Genomic DNA, 21,620 nt, shown 5'->3' with positions numbered 1-21,620 from the left:
AAATTATATGCGGTCCACGCTATAAAAAAGTTTGAGAAGCCCTGGTTTAGGGAGTTAAATAATAGCAGAGAGAGAAATCAAGAGATAACAGAAATAAGGAAAGATACATTTTCAGAAGAGATTGAAATGAGATGGAGAATGGATGAAGAGAAGCAATATCAGAACACTGGTGTGGCCAGCAGCTGCAGAGGAGGGGTTCTGACAGTGACAGTGGCAAGAATGTGCAGCAGGACATGGAGGCAGCCAGTTCAGAGGGGAATAAAAAGACCTGGTCCCATAAGATAGACTGCAGTGAGCCCTTCAAGGCTTTTAATTAAAAAGGAAGACAATTTTGAACTGAACTGTACAATGAATGTGAAGCCGATGGAGTTGTTTAAGGAGTGTAAGAAAATAACATAAGAACAGCCATACTAGGTCAGACCAATGGCCCACCTAGCCTAGTATGCTGTCTTCTGACAGTGGCCAGTGCCAGAGAGAACGAACAGTATAGAGCAATTGAGTGATCCATCCCCTGCAATCTAGTCCCAACTTCTGGCAGATGGAGTTCTTAGGACCCCTGGGACATGGAGTTGCATCCCTGACCATCTTGGCTAATAGCCATTGATGGACCTATCCTCCATGAACCTATCTAAGGGTATGGCTACACTTGCGAGTTGCAGCGCTGGTGGAGGCTTTCCAGCGCTGCAATTAGTAAGTGTCCACACCTGCAAGGCACATCCAGCGCTGCAACTCCCTGGCTGCAGCGCTGGCCGTACACCTGGCTCAGCATGGGGAATAAAGATTGCAGTGCTGGTGCTGCAGCGCTGGTCATCAAGTGTGGCCACACACCAGCGCTGTTATTGGCCTCCAGGGTATTAGCAGATATCCCAGAATGCTTTTATAAATTACTCTCTTTGTTTTGTTATGCAGCCTCTCTTTGTTTTGTTGTGAACTCGGAGCTCCGTAGCTCCGTTGATCCCGGAGCTGCTTATCTACAAACACAGCTTCTGTTTGCTGTGATCAATCTGTGAACAATCAAATGAGATAATGAGGCAGGCAGGGAGTGAGTGTTTGCTTGACAGAAACGGGGCAGAGGGGAGAGAGGGAGTCCGTTGGCTGCAGGCTGTTTGCAGTTAAGAGTTAAGGGTAAGGGATCGGTAACATGTTCTGATTTTTCAAGGCAGGAAGGTAACACACAGTGTTGGCTCCAAAAATCCACTCTCTCTCTCTCGCCCGCTCCCTGTCACACTACGCACCACCCCACCCCCCTCTTTTGAAAAGCACGTTGCTGCCACTTGAACGCTGGGATAGCTGCCCATAATGCATCACTCCCAACAGCGCTGCAAATGTGGCCACACACCAGCGCTGGTAGCTGTGAGTGTGGCCACACACCAGCACTGGCCCTGCACAGCTGGACGACCAGCGCTGCAACTACCAGCGCTGCAGATTTGTAAGTGTAGCCATACCCTAATTCTTTTTTGAACCCAGTTACACTTTTGGCCTTCACAACAACCCCTGCCAACAAGTTCCACAAGTTGACAGAGTTGTATGAGGAAGTATTTTCTTTTGTTTTAAACCTGCTACCTGTTAACTTCATTGGGTTGACCCCATGGTTCTTGTGTTATATGAAGGGGAAATAACAGTTCACTATTCAGTTTCTCCATACTGTTCATGATTTTATAGACCAGTATCATATCTCCACTTAGCTGTTTCTTTTCTAAGATGAAAAATCTCATTCTTTTAAATCTCCCTTAACATGGAAGCTGTTCCATCCTCCTAATCATTTTTGTTGCCCTTCTCTGCACCTTGGCCAATTCTAATATATCTTTTTTAAGACTGAGTGACCCGAACTGCACGCAGTATTCAAGGTGTGGACGTACCATGAATTTATATAGTGGCATTATGATATTTTCTGACTTCTTATCTATCACTTTCCTAATGGCTCCTAACATTCTGTTAGCTTTTTTCACTGCTTCTGTAAATTGAGCAAATATTTGCAGAAAACTATCCATTATGACTCCAAGATCTCGTTCTTGAGTGGTAACAGGTAATTAAGAAAATATCATTTTATATGTATAATTGGGATTATGTTTTCCAATGTGCATTACTTTCACTTATCAACATTGAACTTTATTTGCCTTTTTGTTACACAATCACCAGTTGTGTGTGATCCCTTTTGTAACTCTTAGCTAAGTCCAAAGCTGACTGCAATCTTGAGTAATTCTGTATCATCTGCAAATTTTGCCACCTCACTTTTCACCTCTTTTTCCAGATAATTTATGAATATGTTGAACAGCACAAGTCCCAGTACAGATCCTTGGGGGACACCACTACTTACCTCTCTCCATTATGAAGATTGACCATTTATTTCTACCCTTTGTCTCCTATCTTTTAACCTTTTACTGATCCATGAGAGGATGCTCCCTCTTATCCCATGACTGCTTAGTTTACTTAAGAGCTTTTGGTGAGGGACTTTCTCAAAGGGTTTCTGAAAGTCCAAGTACACTATATTCACTGGTGTCAGGTATCAGAGGGGTAGCCGTGTTAGTCTGGATCTGTAAAAAGCGACGCACCTGTCTTGCATCTGAAGAAGTGGGTATTCACCCACGAAAGCTCATGCTGCAAAACGTCTGTTAGTCTATAAGGTGCCACAGGATTCTTTGCTGCTTCTACAGAACCAGACTAACACGGCTACCCCTCTGATACTTGGCACCTGTCAGCTTTCCCCCAATCCTTAGTTTAAAAAATCCTCTACAATCTTTTTAATTTTACACGCCAGCAAACTGTTTCCATTTTGGTTTAGGTGGAGCTCATCCTGCCTGCACAGGCTTCTCCTTTACCAAAAGGTTCCCCAGTTCCTAATAAACCTAAAACCTGCCTCCCTACACCATCATCTCATCCACACATTGAGACCCTAAAGTCCTGCCTGTCTTTCTGGCCCTGTGCATGGAACTGAAAGCATTTGAGAGCATGCTATTGAAGAGATCCTGGACTTTACTCTCTTACCTAGCAGCTTGAATTTGGCCTACAAGAGCTCTCTCCAACCTTTCCCTATGTAACTAGGACCTACATTTACCATGACCATGTGCTGGAGAAAAGCAGCTGGGATTTGGGGAGGCCACAGAGAAGGAAACAACAATAATCCAAGCAAAAGAAAATGAAGGCCTGGATAAGCACTGAAGCCGAGGTAATGATATGCACAGGCAGCCCCGCAGAAAAAATGACAGATCTACAGACCTGAGAGATACGGGAATAGAGAGCAGAGAGAGTCAGCAATGACACAACAGTTTTGAACAGAGGAGACAGATGGGAGGTCTGAGCTGAAAATGGAGACAGAAGAGATGTAGCTGTACTTGAGAATTAAACTGAAAAGGAGAATAGAGAGGAGGAGAGAGAATGAAAGCAGAAAAAGATGACAAAAGCTATGGATGGGGGGGGAAGAGCACGGGAGACAAAATAGATAGATATTTTTTAACTTCAGAAATGAAACAACTCCATACCAGCAATATCAGCATTTCTATATAAAATTCTTATTAGGAAGTACTTTTTAAAAAATCAAGACTCTTTTTAATGTAGCCACAGGTAAATGCCATCAAAACCCATGGCCAGTCTACATGATTATTTTTTTAATAAAAACAGAGGATAACAAGAATTAAAGTCACATATAAACCTTCTGCTAATCTTGAAAAACAACTTTGGGCTAGTTGGCTGCTGGGTTTTTTTCAGGTTCTCTGGAATTCTGAAGCCAAAAATGAAATTTTTTACCTTCAATCTCACTGCTGATATTAATGAGGGGTCAAAGGACATGCAATGCACATGTTTAATTATACCTATACACAGGATAAAGAGACCATTAACCCTACAGTTGAAAATATTGCATTATCAGTTTTATGGGGTCAAATTTAATGTCAAAAGCTAGATTCTCCCTAGTTTATTTAGTGTAAGCAATAAAGTTTGATACTAATTATATCATCTAACTCACCTGCTACTGCTCTCCTGTTGTAGGGATCCTTCGATACCTCGTCTTTCTATACCTATTTAAAAAAAAAAAAAAAAAAAAGCAAAGATAGAAAAACAGGCAGGAGAAATCAAAACTGGTCATTGTTACCTATGCACTAAATTGTCAGTGTCAAAAATAATGTGTTTTATAGGACAACAAAAGTAGAATTGATTAAATTTAGGAAAACTTCCATTCATACAGAATCAGTCACCCCCCAAGAGCTGCATAAACTATCAGCCTTATCTTTTTACAGTTGACATCATTGGAATTTTTCTATTGACTTAATTGGGACCAAGGTTAGGCCCTGCATGCTGAAATCACTTCACCTGTCACCATAATGCAGTCACCTCTGGGGTAAAACGCAGCAGCTGTTTAACAGTTCACTATAAAACAATTCATTGCACCCACAAGGAAGTTGAATTAATAATTTAAACGGTCTTTCTTCTATCCTTGACGTCTACAATTTTATGAATTTGTAACAGGAATTGACAAAAATACTAACGCAACTGAAACAACAATGGGAATTGACATATATTTTTAGTTAAAATACATGCTTTTTTGGTGTTTTGAATGTCCGTATTTTTGTTTTAATAATTAAGTTGCTTACCTTGTGCTGAAGAAGCAGAAGCTTCATCAGTTGGCTTGTTCCTGTCAAACATCTATGAACCAAATACAAAAAACATTGAAAACAAATATGAAAAGCATAGTCTTGGCTCTTACTCGATTCTCAATGTCAGCATGGCTGAGCCCCAAGAAAATGACAACACTGTGAAAACACAATACTGTTTCAGATAAGGATTATAATTTAATCTCAACTTAATCTTCATGATCAAAACAAATTCCTGGTTCATTAGATTATTCTATAAATGTCACATACTATCCACTATCCAAGGGCCCAGTAATTCTATGAAGACTTCTTAATCAACCCAAACCTAGAGAGCTGCAGATGCAGTCTTTGAATGCATCAAGCCAGATTAGTCAGAAGAAAATTATCTGCCAGGGAAGCAAAACACCATCCCCATAAATCTAGTGCTTTGATCATTGTGACAGTGCACACTCAGCTCTTGTGAGTGCCTCCTGGTGGGTGAGCATGAATCTGAACTCTCTCTCTTTTTGTGGTGCCCCGTTGGCTGTTGCCCTTGTCAGGCGGGTCTTCAGTGACTCCAGTCACACAGTCAAACGCATGAACGAACACTTCTTTTGGAGTAAAAGGTCCAACAGGGCCTGTCCCTGTGCCCTTGGTAATGTCTCCAGCCCTGTCTCTGGGCTCGGTTCTCAGCCCCTTCTGGGCTACCTTTAAGTCCGTCCCTGCCCTGTTATAGAGTAGTGCCCCCAGGGTATCTTCCCTGGAGACTCTAAGTCCTGCCCTTCACTTGGGCTTTTAAATGAAACTTGTTCCCTTCTTGGGGCTTTGGCCACTCTGACAGTGGGCAGAGGGGGGATCTGTGCCCACACACTACTCTGGGTCCTGACCCAGGGTCCTGACCCAGGGTCCCTATAAATAGCAGCCACATGGTACTTCCTGTTGCTGCTGTTATTCCCTGGGTCACTTCCCACATAGCCGCTTCTACTTTACCATTACCTCAGGGCTAAAAGCCTCTGTCTGTTCCCTGCTTGAGTAGGGTCTCTTTCAGGCCTCCTCAATTGTAGAGTTTCACAGCTTTCCAAGTCTGCCTCACCCTTTTGGTCCCAGCCAGCAACTGAGCTGCTCACACCCTGCAGCTCCTTTTAGCTGAGCCTCCTCCATTCTGATTGGCTGCTTCCCTGTAGCCACTAGGCAGGCCTGGAGGACCCACCTTCACTGCTCCTTTCTGGGACAGGATGTGGTAGGACTGTTGAGGCCTTCAGCACACCCCGTCACAGTCACAAACTGTACAGTTTTAAATTGTATACATCTTTCTCCTTTTACTAAAGATTTCTATGGAGAGGAACATTTGCACTTTGGTTTTGTACATTAGATCAGGAAATGTCTCTTCCTCCCATAATAGATAAACGTTATCGTATCCTATCCAGATCTTAAACTACATTAGTAGGTCTATGCAATGTCCCTGCCAAATTCATTTAATGGCTTAATGGCTTCAGCTACACTTAAAACACAGAGCAAAAACCTATATAACAGAAGCCATGAATGAAATGGAACAAATATGATAACCATCCAGGCTGGAAAAGCCATCTTTATAGCTCAGCATTATCTCCTGATGCACGAGCTGATCTAGACAGAAGCATGGCACTGCAAAAACATCCAACTTCATGTTTTGATGTCAGGGAATAAAAAAGAGCTCCAAAGTGTCCCACATTAGCTTTACAATGCTGCAACTGAAACTTTAAATAAACTTTCAGGTACTAACCTTGGTGTTGCCAACCTTTGGCCCCCACCAAAAGCTGATTTCAAGGCTGTTGAACACTAGATCTCAGACAGGAGGCCATTTTCTGCACAGGACACTCACCCATTCTCATCTCCACTGTCAACCTGGTAATAATGAAATTAAGGGTCTCTTTAGCTAGTTATTGATGTGTTTGTTCTATATTCTAAAGGAGAAAAGGTTTCAGTCTACATAGAATCGATCTGCCAGCAAGTTGGTCCACAAGATGGACAACGCTCTTTTTAAAGCAGCCAATTAACATTTTTGTTTAGTAAGGAATCTCTGTCAAAATTAATTTCTTAAACTTTGACAGCTTTCTATATATTTCTTAGCATTCCCAGCACTTTCCAGTATGATGATCTCACTCCTCTTCTCATAGTCCCTATTCAACATACACTATTAGGACGTTAATGTTCATGCATTTAAATGTATATCAGTAAATGAAATTCAATTCCTAAATATAAAACAAATTATTCCTTGAGATGATTGTTATGGATAAAACCACCAACATGCTTTGAAGAATCACTTCTTCTGCTCATATTGTGTAAACCAGCTAGATTAGTAAATTAACTGGCCCTCTCACTGCACTTTATATGTTCAAAGCACTTTGTAACTGTTATTAAATTAACCATTTTAACACCAGAGTGAGGTATTTAGCCCCATGTTACAAATAGGGAAACAGTGGCAAAGAGAGTTATTTGCCTATGGCCACAGAAAAAGCATCAAAGCCAAGTTCAAAGCTCAGGACTTGCTGATTCCCAGAACTGTGCTCAGCTCACTAGGCCAGTTGTATATTTGACTGCAGCATGACAAACTCTTGATTTCAAACCTACTTTATATTTATCTTTTTGCTCTCATGAAAACTGTATAAGGATCACTTTACATTTGCGCATTTCTTCTCTCTTGCCCCTTCCCCCAGTCTCTGTTCTTACAACTGGAGGAAATGCATTTACACTCCAATAAGAAACCTGTACCATTACACATTTTATATAGAGGCTATTTAGTCTACATGGAATTTTTTTTTTTTTGTATTTTTCCTCTCACTGTTCTGTATATATTGAGTATCTTCCCTTTGTTTGGGCATTGTCCATGCAACTTTTTCTGCACATTTGTTAATGTGCTTGTGATTTTTTTAATTGCACTCAAAAGTGAGCTGATAATAGCCTTGTCTAAAGCCAGTATAGGGTGCGCAGGCACAGCAATAAAAAAGTGCCTTAATTCGGACTTCAGTTAGTCTTGTTAATGAGCATGACCCTGCACTAATAAAACCAATAGGAGCTTTGCCACTGGCTTCAGTAGGTATAGGATCAAGCCCGAATATTGTCTTTGGACATTCCTGAGCAAACAAATAATGTGACTATCATGAGTGAGTGAAGTGATAGTTTTGTATCCAGGGTCATTCATCCCTACATATAATTATGCACGTTACACATGTAGACCCTAATCTTGCAAAGAATTCAACAAATGCTTAATAGGGTTGGCTTGAAAACAAGAATTCCAGTTTGCAAAAAAGTGTCAAGGTTTCAAAGTCTAATTTCATTCTATATTGGAACAAAAACTAGACCCTTCAAAATTTGTTGCAAAGAAAGACCTACCCCAGAATAGCCATTAGCCCAGTGATTAGTGCACACACCTGGATAATAATAATAATAATAATAAAATAATAATTAGAGATATACCTATCTCCTAGAACTGGAAGGGACCTTGAAAGGTCATCAAGTCCAGCCCCCTGCCTTCACTAGCAGGACCAAGTACTGATTTTTGCCCCAGATCCCTAAGTGGCCCCCTCAAGGGTTGAACTCACAACCCTGGGTTTAGCAGGCCAATGCTCAAACTACTGAGCTATCCCTCCCCCAATGGAAGATGGAAGACTCAAATTCAAGTTCTCACTCTGAATCAGCCAGAGCAGAGACTTAAGCCTGGGTTTCCCACAGGTGAGTGCCCTGGGCTTTTAGCTATTCTGGGAGAGTCAATCTCTCTCTCTGACCAGAAATTCCATTGTGGATCTGAGAAACCTTCCAATGAAATTTTCATCTAAATAGATACAATTCTGCAAAGTTTCAATGAATTGGCATTTTCTATCAAAAAAAATTCATCGAGAAATTCCAGACCAGCTCTAATGCTTAACTTTAATTAACACCATTGAAGTCAACATACATAAGTGCAGGATTGGGCCTTAGGTATACTGAGTTAAGTCCAGTGTGGCTCTTATCTCTCACTTTTCACGCTGCAAGGGAGTGTCATGGACCAGATGTTCTCACTTACAAAGGGTAGGGTGTAAATTTGTAAGGCCTCAAGCACCCCTAATAGCTGTCAGAGAAATATCATTTTCAGAGGAGATTGTTTGCCAAGATTCTGCTGTATATAGTTGACACATGAGAGACAAATATATCCCTAAGACAAGAAAAATGTTTAAGGATATTGATAGGCAAAGTAAAACACTTAAACCCTGATTGCTTACTACCGTCCTAAAGGCTGAAAGTATGCTCAGGTCTCAGTTCAGTAGAGCAAGGGAAAGCTTGTGCTTGGATGCCTTGTGTGGCCCCTACCAAAATCTAGACACGGGGAAAGGAGCACAAATCCTCATGTGTTTGGTAATGCAGTCTCATTTAATTTCTAATTTAGAAAAGTCAAAAGGTATTTCTTCATTTGATCTATATTTTTTATAATGGGTTCTTTTATCCACAGGCTTTGTAAGAACAACCCTTGTTCAGTTAAGGAATCTCTAAACTTGAAATAGCTCAATGTAATTGTAGTACAATAATACCAATTACTGCTTAAAAATAAATTACATATGTATAATTTTCCTTTAAAATAATATTTCAACATTGTAAAAGATCTGTATTATGTTGCAAACATAGTAATGACTGGCATCAACTGGGAATGGTTGATTTGGCAGATTTATAACCCATAGGGCTACTGTAGCTGTCTCTTGCAGTTAGAGAGAGAGATTTCTTGTTTAGTTTTATTGAATTACATGGCACACAGCAGTCACGGAGCATGAAGAACTGTAAGGAGTCCGGAACAAGTGGAGCTAATGAGACCTGACAGGAGACCAAAAGAAAGATGACCATAAGGCACAAAAAAATTTTTTTTTTTAAATCAGCACTTTCATTTCGATAGCACATGAAAATGTCATAGGCATCAAAGAAACTCTGGAGACTCCTTTCAGCATTCCCCTGCAACAGATAAATTAGAAACAAAAAGGGGAGATGATGATCAAAATGACTGAGGAGGGAGGAGGTGTTGTATACATCAAGAATATATACACTTGTTCTAAGGTCCAGAAGGTGGGTGAAAGGCAGGTCAGATGAAAGTCTCTGGGTGAAGATAAAAAGGTGACAAAACAGGGGTGATGTCATGGTAGGGGGTTCTATGAAAGACCATCAAATCAGGAGGAGAAAACGGATAAGGCACTTCTAGCACACACAACAGAAATATCCAAAATGCACGACCTGGTAGTAATAGGGGACTTCAACTATCCAGACATGTTTTGGAAAAGTAATATGCCAAAACACAAAATGTCCAGTAAGTTCTTATTATGTGTTGGGGACGACTTTGTGTTTCAGAAGATAGAGGAAATTACTTGGGGACAGCGATTTTAGACTTGATTCTAACTAACAGGGAAGAATTGGTTGCGAATCTGAAGGCTGAAAACAATTTGGGTGGAAGTGATAATAAAATGATAGAGTTCATAACTCTAAGAAAAGGAAAGAGTGAGAGCAGCAGAATAATGACAATGGACTTTAATAAAGCACATTTTAAGAAACTCAGAGAACAGGTTCCATGGGAAGAAAATCTAAGGGGAAAAAAGGAATTCAGGAGAGCGGGCAGTTTCTCAGAGAGACAATACTAAAGGTGCAACAGCAAACTACCCCAATTCAAAGGAAAGACATGAAGAATAATGAGGCTAATATGGCTTCATCAGAAACTCTTTAATGACTTGAAAATCAAAAAGGAATCTTACAGAAAGTGGAAACATGGACAAACTGCTAAGGACAAGTAGAGCAAAATAGCACAAACATGGAGGGACAAAATCAGAAGAGCTAAGACACAAAATGAGGTACACATAGCAAAGGGGCATTAAAGGGGAAAAGAACAGGTTCTATAAATACTTTAGGAGCAAAAAAAAAAGATATGAAGGAAAGTGTAGGTCCTCCACTCAGAGGGAAAGAGAGCTAACAACGGATAACACCAAGAAGGCTGAGGTGTCAGAATGTCTATTTTGCTTCGGTCTTCACTAAAATGGCAAATTGTGACCAGATTTTTAACATAATTAATATTAACAAGAGAGAAGGAACACAAGCCAAAATAGGGAAAGAAAAAGTGGTAGACTATTTACATAGATAAGTTAGATGTATTCAAGCTGGCAGGACCTCACAAAATTCAATCTAGGATACTGAAGGAACTAGCTGAAGTAATCTTGAAACCATTACCAATTATCTTTCAGAATACATGGAGTACAGGTGAAGTCCCGGAGAACTAGAGAAGGGCAAACATAGTACCTTATCTTTAAAAAGGAGAACAAAGAGGACCTGAGGAGTTATAGATCAGTCAGCTGAACTTTGATATCTCAAAAGATACCGGAACAAATGATTAAACCAGTGGTTCTTAACCTGGTACTCTCTGGGGGTGCAAGACATGCCAGATTTTTTTAGAAGGTAAATCATCGAAAACACAATTTAAGGAAAGGCACGTAAGTACAACTACTTTGTTTCGTCAAACCTATGTATTTATTAACATTATACTTTTTTAAACGATTGCTGCAATGTACAAACAAAATATCTAGGTTTAAAGAACTGACCTACTTCAACCATTTTTGATAAGGAGTGCGAGAACATATTTTGATTTTTTTGATAAGGGGTGCGAGAACATATTTTGAGAACCACAGGGATGCAAGCTGCAGTAAAGGTTAAGAACCACTGGATTAAACAATCAGTTTGGAAGTGCCTCAAGGATAATAGGGTTATAAGTAATAGCCAACATGGAATTGTCAAAATCATGTCAAACCAATCTAATTTCCTTCTTTTGTCCTAGTGAATAGGGGAAGATGTAGTGTGATATATCTTGATTTTAGTAAAGCTTCAGACAGTCTTATAAGCAAACTAGGAAAAGGTAGCCTGGACGAAATTACTACAAAGCGCAAAACTAGTAGTTACCAAATGGTTCACTGTCAAGTGGGGAAACGTATCTAGTGGGGTCCTGCAGGGTTCCATCCTGGATCTTGTACTATTTAATATTTTCATTAATGACTTAGATAATGGAATGGAGAGTAAGCTTATAAAACCTGAGGATGACATCAAACTGGGAGGAGTTGCTAGCATTTTGAAGGACAGGATTAGAATAGAACTGGTCTGAAATAAACAAGGTGAAATTCAATAAAAACAAGTGTAATGGGCAAAGGAAAAATCAAATGCAAAACTACAAAATGGAAAATATCTGGGTAGGCAGTAGTACTGCTGAAAAGGATCTGGGGGTTATAGTGGATCACAAACTGAATACGAGTCAACAATGTGATGCAGTTGCAAAGAGGCTAATGTTCTGGGGTGTATTAACAGAAGGATCCTATGTAAGACACAGACAGCAACTGTCCTGATATACTCAGCGCCAGTCAGGCCTCCACTGGAGTACTGTGTCCAGTTTTGAGCACCACACTTTAATAACATGTGGACAAACTGGAGAGTCCAGAGCAGAGCAACAAAATTTAAAAGGTTTAGAAAACCTGACCTACAAAGAAAGGTTAAAAAATCTGGCCATCTTTAGTCTTGCGAAAAGAAGGCTGAGAAAAGACCTGATAAGTCTTCAACTTTACGTGAAGGTCTGTTATAAAAAAAGACAGTGATCAATTGTTCTCCAGGTCCACCAAAGGTAGGACAAGAAGTAATCAGCAAGGGAGATTTAGGTTGGACATTAGGAAAAACTTTTCAACTATAAAAACAGTTTAGCACTGGGACAGGCATCCAAAGGAGGTTCTGGAAACCCCATAATTGGAGTTTTTCAAGAACTGGTTTGACAACTGCTATCAAGGATGGTCTAAGTCAGTGATACTCAAACCTCAGTGGTTCAGGAACCAAATTAGAAATCAACATTACTCAAAAGAGCCAGAGTAGTGTGAATTGTTTCACACTCTGAAGATCGCTTCCATTTTTATGGTTTCTGAAATCTGGTATTCCAGCTAGGACACCTTAGAACTACCTCTCTTGATCCTCCAGTTGAGAAAGCCAGTGTCATGTAGGAAACCAAGGAGAAATGGAGGAAAAATCTCTCTTAAAAGGGAACCATCATCCTCCAACAGTATTACTACTACTACTACCGTTATTATTGGTATTACTGTAGTTCCTAGGAGCCCTAATCATGGACCAGACCCCTTTGTGCTAGGTGCTATAAAAACAGAATAAGGAGTCCCTTCGCCAAAGTTTACAGATTAAGCAATAATTTTTTTTATAGTCAGGTGGTTTCCAAGAGAGGAGATCCAGTTGTGCTTAACAATTTTGGCAGAAGTCCACTGTTACTAAAGTCTATCTTTCTCACCTCTTGCTCACAACATGTCTTGGTCACACATCATGTTTTAGATCCCTCTACTAGCTACCCATTTTACTGTTCACTCTTAGTCTTAATTTATGGGCTTATATTATTCAGTTCCAGCCTACATCTCTGATCTTATCTCCTCGTATTTTCCCATCTCACCCCTCTGTTCCTCAAGGGTGCCTCGTCCCCTCTTTGCTTCCATCCCCCTCCCAATTCCAGGCCATCCCCTATGCATGAAACAACCTCCCAACTCCCTAAGCCAGGGACCTGTCTTTTATTTGTTCAGTAAAACACTTATCTTGGTTTTAGGTACTAGAATACTTGGTTTTGTGCACCCATTGTGATAATTACAATATAATCTGGCTATTGGACGCGTGAGTGCTGGTTGGCTCCCAGAATTATCTTTCAAAGAAACCTGGACAATGGTCTGTGCTTGTGGTACTTCAGAACCAGCAATTTCTAAGAGAAAAATCCTACAAACTAAATACAAAATGACTTTCCCAGAAATATGTATGTTTCAGGGGCAGCTAGATAACTAAAGCCTTAATGCACATAAAGATGGTGGTGTAGGAAGGTGAGGGTTAATTTTAGGTTAGGCACTGGGGAACCATAGGTAAGAAAAACTCATAAAGGAGATGGCCTACACCTTACATGGAAGGGAACAAAAGCAGGGTGGAAGAGAAAAAGCTACGGTTTTGGTGGTGGTGGTGGTAGAATGAACTGAGTGTGGAGAGCAGTCAAGCTGGAGAATGGCATCTACTATGATCAAATATTCAACACACATTTTGCATGTGTATAGCAACTTCGATTCGAGTACCGTGCTCTGTGCAACCAACATTAAGCCTCACAACACATCTCTGAAATAAGGAAACATTGTTTAGGGGCAGGAAACTCATACAGAGGCGGGTAAATGGCTCGTCCAAGGTCATACAGCAATGGGTGCTGCAGAGGTAAAACAGAGCCCTCAGCCCAGCAGCCGGGACTCTCAGTTCAGCCCTGCACTTTCAAGGGTCACTAAGTGCCCCCTCGCTCCGGACAGGCGCCCACCTACAGTGGCGTTTGAGGGCAGGCAAGTGAGGTGCAGCAACCCAGATCACAGAAATTCCTCACGGGGTAACGGCCTCCAGCGCCACCCTGGGCTCTGCCAGTCCCGATTTCAGAGCCCACGCGGCTCGTCCACACGCCCACGAGGCTCCCGGGTAGTTACCGGTGATATTTGCCGCTCGGGCCGCGGGCTGCCCACGTGCACAGTCACGGGACCAGCCCCACGCTGGGGATTAGACCCCTAGTGATGCCCTTTCCCTTCCCGCCCCTGTTAATTCCCTCCGCGTCGCGTCCCAAATCGCAGCCTCGGAAGATGCCCTGCCCCGCGTGGGGCGGCCCCGTGAGGATGTCGGGGTGGGGTTTAGACAGGGACCCGCGTCCCCTGCCCTACGCCAGCAGCCCCAGCATGACACGGCCAGCCCCAGGCCGGCCCCCCAGCCCCGCCCCTGACCACGCGCCTGCGGGGGAAGGGAACGGCAAGCCGTGCCACGCGCCGCCACCGTTACTTTCCGGCCCGCACCAGCCGAGGCGGCGCGCGCGCAACTCCACACGCGGGAGAGCGCGCAAGCGGTTGTTTTGTAAACAGCGATGAAGCCCCGCCCACCAGCGTGCGCGCGACGGCAGCGGCGGCCTCGGCAGCGGCTCCCGCCCAAGCCCTCCCGGCAGTGGCTTTTCTGGGCCCTCTCACGGACCACTGTATCGGCGGCCGGCGTACCGGCCGTTACCCTCCCCAGCAGCCCGTCCTCACCTCAGTCGCTTCCCCTTTTTCCCTTCCGTGCCACGTGGGGGGTCAGAGGACGGGCGCCACCTCCACTTCCTGTTCCGGGTTATTGCGCCGAGCATGACTCTTGTTTCCATGGGTCTTCTATTGGGCGGCTCAGGCCACCAGGCTCATCGCTGCCCCAAGGGCCAGGTCTAGGTAAGCAGAGCCCGGATGAGCTCTCCCCTGCCACAAAGTGATGAGCTGTAAAAAAAGACTGCAGAACCTGATCTCATTTGTATGGCCACACCCACCCTGCTGAGGTGCACAGCATGATGGGATTGCTTGCCCAATGATCACTTGTGGCTGCTGTTGGCTTCCCAGTCTCCTTGTTTTTGGGGCAGGAGTAATAAAGGTTGTTCTCCTGGTTGTGTGAACTGAGTGCGGAAGAACTGGACCTGGCATAGGCCAATGGTGGGACTCACCCTCAACTATACAGCACTTGCTAGGCTGGGGACATAGGTTCCAAACACCAATGAGTTGAGAGAAGAGGGGGTAGGTGTCTATATATAGCGATATGGGTCCTGGTGACTATTTAACAAGTCCTAGCTTCATAGTAGACTAGGGAAAATAATTTAGATTTAATTGAGAGTTTTGTTACATGCTATAAGCTGAAGTCATGAATAGGTGTAAATATTAGATTTATTTTACAATAGTATCTCTTCTCTACAGCCCACTCACATTAATAGAGGCACTATCCTAAAGGAACTCTTAGATACTGAACCCAGCCCTTGTTATTGCTGGCTTCACCTGGCAGAAGGGTTGTCTCTACAAGGGCCCTCTCTCACTAGAGAGGTGAAGAGGTACCTAGTGAGTTTTCCAAAGTGCTTGGGCACCTAAGGCCTATCAACTTCAATAAGAGTCAGGGGCCTAGACCCAATGAAAGTCCCACTAGGTTCCTATTTGCATTCCTTAGATGCTTAAATACCTTTAAAAACCTGTCTCTTTCTCAGAAAAAAGTTACATTCCTGCATAGCATGCAAATCCGACATCAGTTTTTGTGTATCTTGTGTTATGCCTGGATTTATAACCATGCTAACATGGGAGATATAGTACTTGCATTTGCAACGTTTAGCCATATATTGTTCCCAACCCATGATTTTATTGCAAGTCTCATGATATTTTCTGTTCTTCTTAACCAGACTCTAGAGACAAGTGATTACATGAGAATTTCAGCTTTCTTTTAAAAAAACAATTATTTTCTAGTCCTTATGGTTGTGGAAGAAAACTTGAAAGTGTGACCTGACTGTAAACTTAAAGGCTCAACAAATAGAAGGCAAACACCACCACCACCTCCAAATAAATATACTTTTGATAAAAAAAATTCAATCTCACTCATGATATTTGGAATCTTGGAGTTGGCAATAATAAAATTTCTACTTTCTAAGAAATACGCTGGGCACTTACCCCTAAAACACATAACTTCTTTACACCATCTGAAGAAAGACTAAGGCCTGGTCTACACTAGGACTTTAATTCGAATTTAGCAGCGTTAATTCGAACTAACCGCTCAACCGTCCACATCAGGAAGCCATTTAATTCGAACTAGAGGGCTCTTTAGTTCGAATTTGGTACTCCACCCCGGCAGGTGGAGTAACGCTAAATTCGACATGGCTAGCTCGAATTAGGCTAGGTGTGGATGCAAATCGAACTTAGTAGCTCCGGGAGCTATCCCACAGTGCACCACTCTGTTGACGCTCTGGACAGCAGTCGGAGCTTGGATTCTCTGACCAGCCACACAGGAAATGACCCGGGAAAATTTGAATTCATTTTCCTGTCTGGGCACTTTGAATCTGACATCCTGGCTGGACATCGGGGCGAGCTCCGCAGCACCTGCCACGATGCAGAGCTCTCCAGCAGAGGAGTCCGGGCAATCCCAGAATAGAAAGGTCCCCAGCATGGACTGACCGGGAAGTCATGGATCTGATCGCTGTGTGGGGCGAGGAGTCTGTGCTCTCGGAGCTGCGCTCCAGCAAGCGGAATGCAAAGACCTTCGAGAAGGTCTCGAAAGCCATGAAAGACAAAGGATACAGCCGGGATGCGATGCAGTGCCGCGTGAAAGTCAAGGACCTAAGACAAGGGTATCAAAAAGTCAGAGCGGCAAACGGACGCTCCGGAGCCAAGCCCCAGACATGCCGCTTCTACGAGGCACTGCATGCCATTCTAGGTGGGTCTGCCACCACTGCCCCACCAGTGACGGTGGACTCCGAGGACGGAATAGTGTACCGGGACAGTTCCTCCTCGATGTTCGCCGATGGGGAAGATGAGGAATGGTCTTTGGAGGACGGCGCAGGCGACAGGGAACCCACTCCCGCTTTCCCTGACAGCCAGGATCTCTTCATCACCCTCACAGAGATCCCCTACCAATCCTCCCCTGCCGTTAACCCGGACTCAGAATCAGGGGAAGGATCAGGCGGTAAGTGCTATAGACGTGTAAACATTTATTTTTTATAAAATATGTATGTAAAAAATAGAAACACTATATAAAAAATTGTACATATTAAACTATACGAAAAGTAGGTCCACACAAAGAGGGAATGAAAAAAAATCCTCTAGCGACAATTCAACGAAGGTGTCATACAGTTCCTCGAAAAGCCTCCGCAGGAGGTTTCTTGGGAGAGGTGCCTTGTTGGGCGCTCCGTTGAAGCAAACTCTTCCTTGCCAGGACATCCGGATATACAGAGGGATCATCGCCTCCACGAGCATTGCTGCATATGGTCCTGGTCGGTGCAGCGCTTCCCTTAGCATCCTCTCTTTCTGGGCACGGGTGACCCGCCTCAGGGTGATCTCGTTCTGGAAATACTGCATCTAAGTAGGGCAATTAGTGTATTGTTACTATTGTTAATGGTTGCATAACAATGACCCTCGCCTAACAGCCACGTGCTAGAGGCCACAGAGAACAAGCATACATTGATCTTTCCCGTGCACTGGCGGGAGGGGCTGCAAAAGGCTCATCCTTTCTGCTTTCCACATTGCCTTTAGCAGGAGAGCACAGCTATCCACTACCTGATAAGCATTATCTACTGTAAGGCTTACCAGGACTGTCTGCAAGACGGATTCAGCTGTCTCTCCCCGCTTGTCCGCTCTCCTGTGCAATGGCGCCGCCAATGAGAGCGTACTCCGAAATCTCGAACTAGTTCTGAGATCTCGCGAGACTTGGTGCCCTGTATAGTCTTGCTCTCTTAAACTGACTTGACTGTGTTCACTGTCCGCAAACCTGTATTTGGTCAAGGAAATCACTTACTTTTTCGCATCACACAGCTTCGGCTCTTTCCCGGACTGCCCCGGCATCCCCCTCGCAGAGGCTGGCTCAGATTAGACGGCGAAAGAAAAAGACTAGGGACGAGATGTTCCAGGAACTGATGGCCAGCTCCAGAGCAGAGGAGGCAGAGCAGAGACAGTGGAGGGAGACCCTGTGTCAGCAGCATCGCACACACATCGAACGGGAGGATAGGTGGCGGCAGGAAGACCAGCAGGCGACTCAAACGCTGCTTGGTCTAATGAGGGAGCAAACGGACACGCTCCGGCGCCTTGTAGATGTTCTGCAGGACCGCAGGCAGGAGGAGAGAGCCCCCCTGCATTGCATCTGCAACCGCCCTCCAACGCCAAGAAGTCCTGTCCCCCCCTCACCCAAAGTAACAAGAAGGAGGGGCGGTAGGGGCCGTGAGAACTGTCACTGCACCGCAGCAGAGCGCTAATGTACAAGACACCTCTCGCGCTCTAAATTTGTAGAAGTTCTTCCCTTACAGGATCACCCAGTCCCAAATCCAAGTTTCAACCCCCCACTGTGTATAACATTATTAAAAGCGGTTTGCTGTTACTCACTGTTTCCGTCACGTTTCTCGTGTCAGAAGACTTTGTGTGTAGGGGGGGGGGATTTTTAATTGCAGTGCATAGCCCACATTACCAGGGTACAGACTTGGGGGCAGGGTCAACTGCAGGGCACACACAGACTGCAGTCACTAGTCACCAGGGTCAGTCTGTGTGGTGTATGCTGCCCCGGGTGATTCGTTGATGTGTATGCTTGTCCAGGGTCCTGGCGCCTGCCATCCCCGAATGTAAAGGCAGGCTTCCCTTACGATGCACTTCGACCGTAGCCACGAGCCTCTCCGCTGCCCTGAGCCCCAAAAAGAGCCCTCATCCAGGGACAGATACTCACCCTTCCCCCACACCCCTCACCCCTTCCAACGCCCAAACCCACAGCCCACAGCCGTCATGCAAACCCCTATCCAAAGACGGCACCCCTCGTCCCTTCCTGCAAACCCACCCATTCCTGCAAACCCACCCCTACATGCACAACCACTGTAAACCGTCCCCCACCCCACAGACCTATGTAGGAGCAGGAGGCTGTCCGTCCTGTATTGGACAAGCGGTCTGTACATCAGTGCACACCGAACCCAGCACAGTATGCTTCCATGTTTCAACCCAGGAACAGAAATGCAAAGTCAACGAAAGATTTATTATTAATTACTGTTACATGTCATTAGTTTTAAAACGTGCTTTGGAAGTGGGGGAAACTTGGAGAACCGGGTTTGTGAGCTCAGATCTAACTCGACACATACAGACACAGGCCCATGATTAGGCTCTCTTAAAATCAAGTGGACAGTCACAGGTTACCCTGCTCTGCGAGGAAACTAGCTTTCAAAGCCTCCCGGATGCACAGCGCTTCCCGCTGGGATATTCTCTCGGCACGGGTGTCTGGCTGATCGTAAACAGCAGCCAGGCGATTTGCCTCAACCTCCCATCCGGCAAAAAAGGTCTCGCCCTTGCTCTCACAGAGATTGTGTAGCACACAGCAAGCAGCAATAACTACGGGGATATTCTTTTCGCTGATGTCCGAGCGAGTCAGTAAGCTCCGCCATCTCCCCTTGAGACGTCCGAAAGCACACTCCACGACCATTCTGCACTTGCTCAGCCGGTAGTTGAAGAGTTCCTTCTCACTGTCCAAGGCGCCTGTATAGGGCTTCATGAGCCAGGGCATTAGCGGGTAGGCCGGGTCCCCGAGGATCACTGTAGGCATCTGCACATCCCCTACCGTTATTTTGTGGTCCGGGAAGAAAGTACCTGCCTGGAGGCGTTTGAAGAGACCAGAGTTCCTGAACACACGCGCGTCATGAACCTTGCCCGCCCACCGACGAAGATGTTGGTAAAACGTCCCCTATGGTCCACCAGTGCTTGCAGCACCATTGAAAAGTAGCCCTTTCGGTTAATGTACTCGCTGGCCTGGTGGGCTGGTGCCAGGATAGGGATGTGAGTCCCATCTATAGCCCCACCGCAGTTTGGGAATCCCATCGCGGCGAAGCCATCTATGACGACCTAGACGTTTCCGAGAGTCACTACCTTTGAGAGCAGTTGCTCAACGATTGCGTGGGCTACTTGAATCACAGCAACCCCCACGGTAGATTTGCCCACGCCAAAGTGGTTCGCTACTGACCGGTAGCTGTCTGGCGTGGCAAGTTTCCAGAGGGCTATGGCCACTCGCTTCTGCACACTCAGGGCTGCTCGCATCCGGGTGTCCTGGCGCTTCAGGGCAGGGGACAGCAAGTCACACAGTTCAAGGAAAGTGCCCTTACGCATCCTGAAGTTCCGCAGCCACTGTGATTCATCCCAGACCTGCAGCACTATGCGGTCCCACCAGTCCGTGCTTGTTTCCTGGGCCCAGAATCGCCGTTCCACACCATGAACTTGACCCATTGCCACCATGATATCCACGGCGCGGCGTACCCTGCTTTGTGAGAGGTCTGCGCCACTCTGTGAATTCCTGTCCTCACCGCGCTGCCGGAGCCTCCTCGCCCGATTTCTCAGCAGCTGACTGTGGAAGAGGTGGACGATAAGGTGCGAGGAGTTGACAACGGCCATAAGTGCAGCGATGATCGCAGCGGGCTCCATGCTCGCAGTGCTGTGGCGTCCGCGCTGTAACCGACCAGAGAAGGGCGCGATCAGATTTCCCGCCGGCGCTTTCAGGGAGAGAGGGCGTGATTGACGGTTCAATGACGACAGTATCCCAAAACCGCCCTCGACACATTTTTTCCCCCAGCAGGCATTGCGAGCTCTACCCAGCATTCCAATGGGCAGCGGGGACTGCGGGAACTGTGGGATAGCTTCCCACAGTGCACCGCTTCGAAAGTCGACGCTGGCCCCGTTAATGTGGACTCAGAAGTTCGAATTAGTGTATTTAGTGTGGATACACAAATTCGACTTCATAAGGTCGAATCCACAAATTCGAACTAAGTTGATTCGAAATAGTCTTGTAGTGTAGACAAGGCCTAGGACATAAAGACATTTCTGTCATTGTCCTTTTAGCAATCAATAAAGAGCTTGTTTTTCATTAAGTATCATACCTGTCCCATCAAACCTTATCAGTGAGGAAGATCCCATTTTGACTTAATGGCTGAATTATAGCTAAGAGTGTTCATGTTATATGGAAGAGCATGAATGTATCTTGGCAGTGTGGTTAAAAATAGTAAACTCACTGCTTAGCTGATGTTCTATTTATTTTAACCTCTAAGGTTTTTAAATTCATCTTATACTCCTTTGAGTGACCAGCTATTGCATCTTTCCCCTTTGCAGTCTCTTCCTGGCATTGGGTCAATATTTTTAGTGTGTGTCTTCATATTTTATGGTAGTAAGGCCAAATGCAAACAAAGTCAAAGCCCCCAAGCCTTTACCTATGAAGACATCTGTCAAGGCTGATTCCCCACTCTGGCACTTCAAGTGAAGAAGGTAGGGGCCCAGAAGGATTCTAAAAATTAATACTGGTCACTCCAGGCTTGTATTAAACTCCCAAGGTTACAGCTTCTCTCTGACCTTGGATGGGTAGATGCTGCCACCACCCAAATGCAAAACCTCTTGGAACCCAGGAAGGTGCACTTGGGAATTCCTTCCTGTGGGTACCCTCAAGCCCTTTCACCCACATCCCCCTCCAGGGAAGAACTGAGAAGGAAAA

The 21,620-nt window shown here is 44.7% G+C and overlaps 1 protein-coding gene across 7 annotated transcripts in view; it reads left to right on the top strand.

The window, feature by feature from the left end:
* Positions 1–14,471: 14,471 nt before the first annotated feature.
* CMKLR2 (chemerin chemokine-like receptor 2) overlaps positions 14,472–21,620 on the top strand; it is a 59,044-nt gene continuing 51,895 nt past the window's right edge. For all 7 annotated transcript variants that reach the window (XM_045032080.1, XM_045032076.1, XM_045032077.1 and 4 more), the window contains exon 1: positions 14,472–14,833. The gene's annotated coding sequence lies outside the window, so the exon portion shown is untranslated. The remainder of the gene's footprint in view (positions 14,834–21,620) is intronic.

The sequence above is a fragment of the Mauremys mutica genome, chromosome 10, assembly GCF_020497125.1.
Source record: "Mauremys mutica isolate MM-2020 ecotype Southern chromosome 10, ASM2049712v1, whole genome shotgun sequence".
Classification (NCBI taxonomy): domain Eukaryota; kingdom Metazoa; phylum Chordata; order Testudines; family Geoemydidae; genus Mauremys; species Mauremys mutica.
This window is presented reverse-complemented; position numbering and strand designations above follow the sequence as displayed.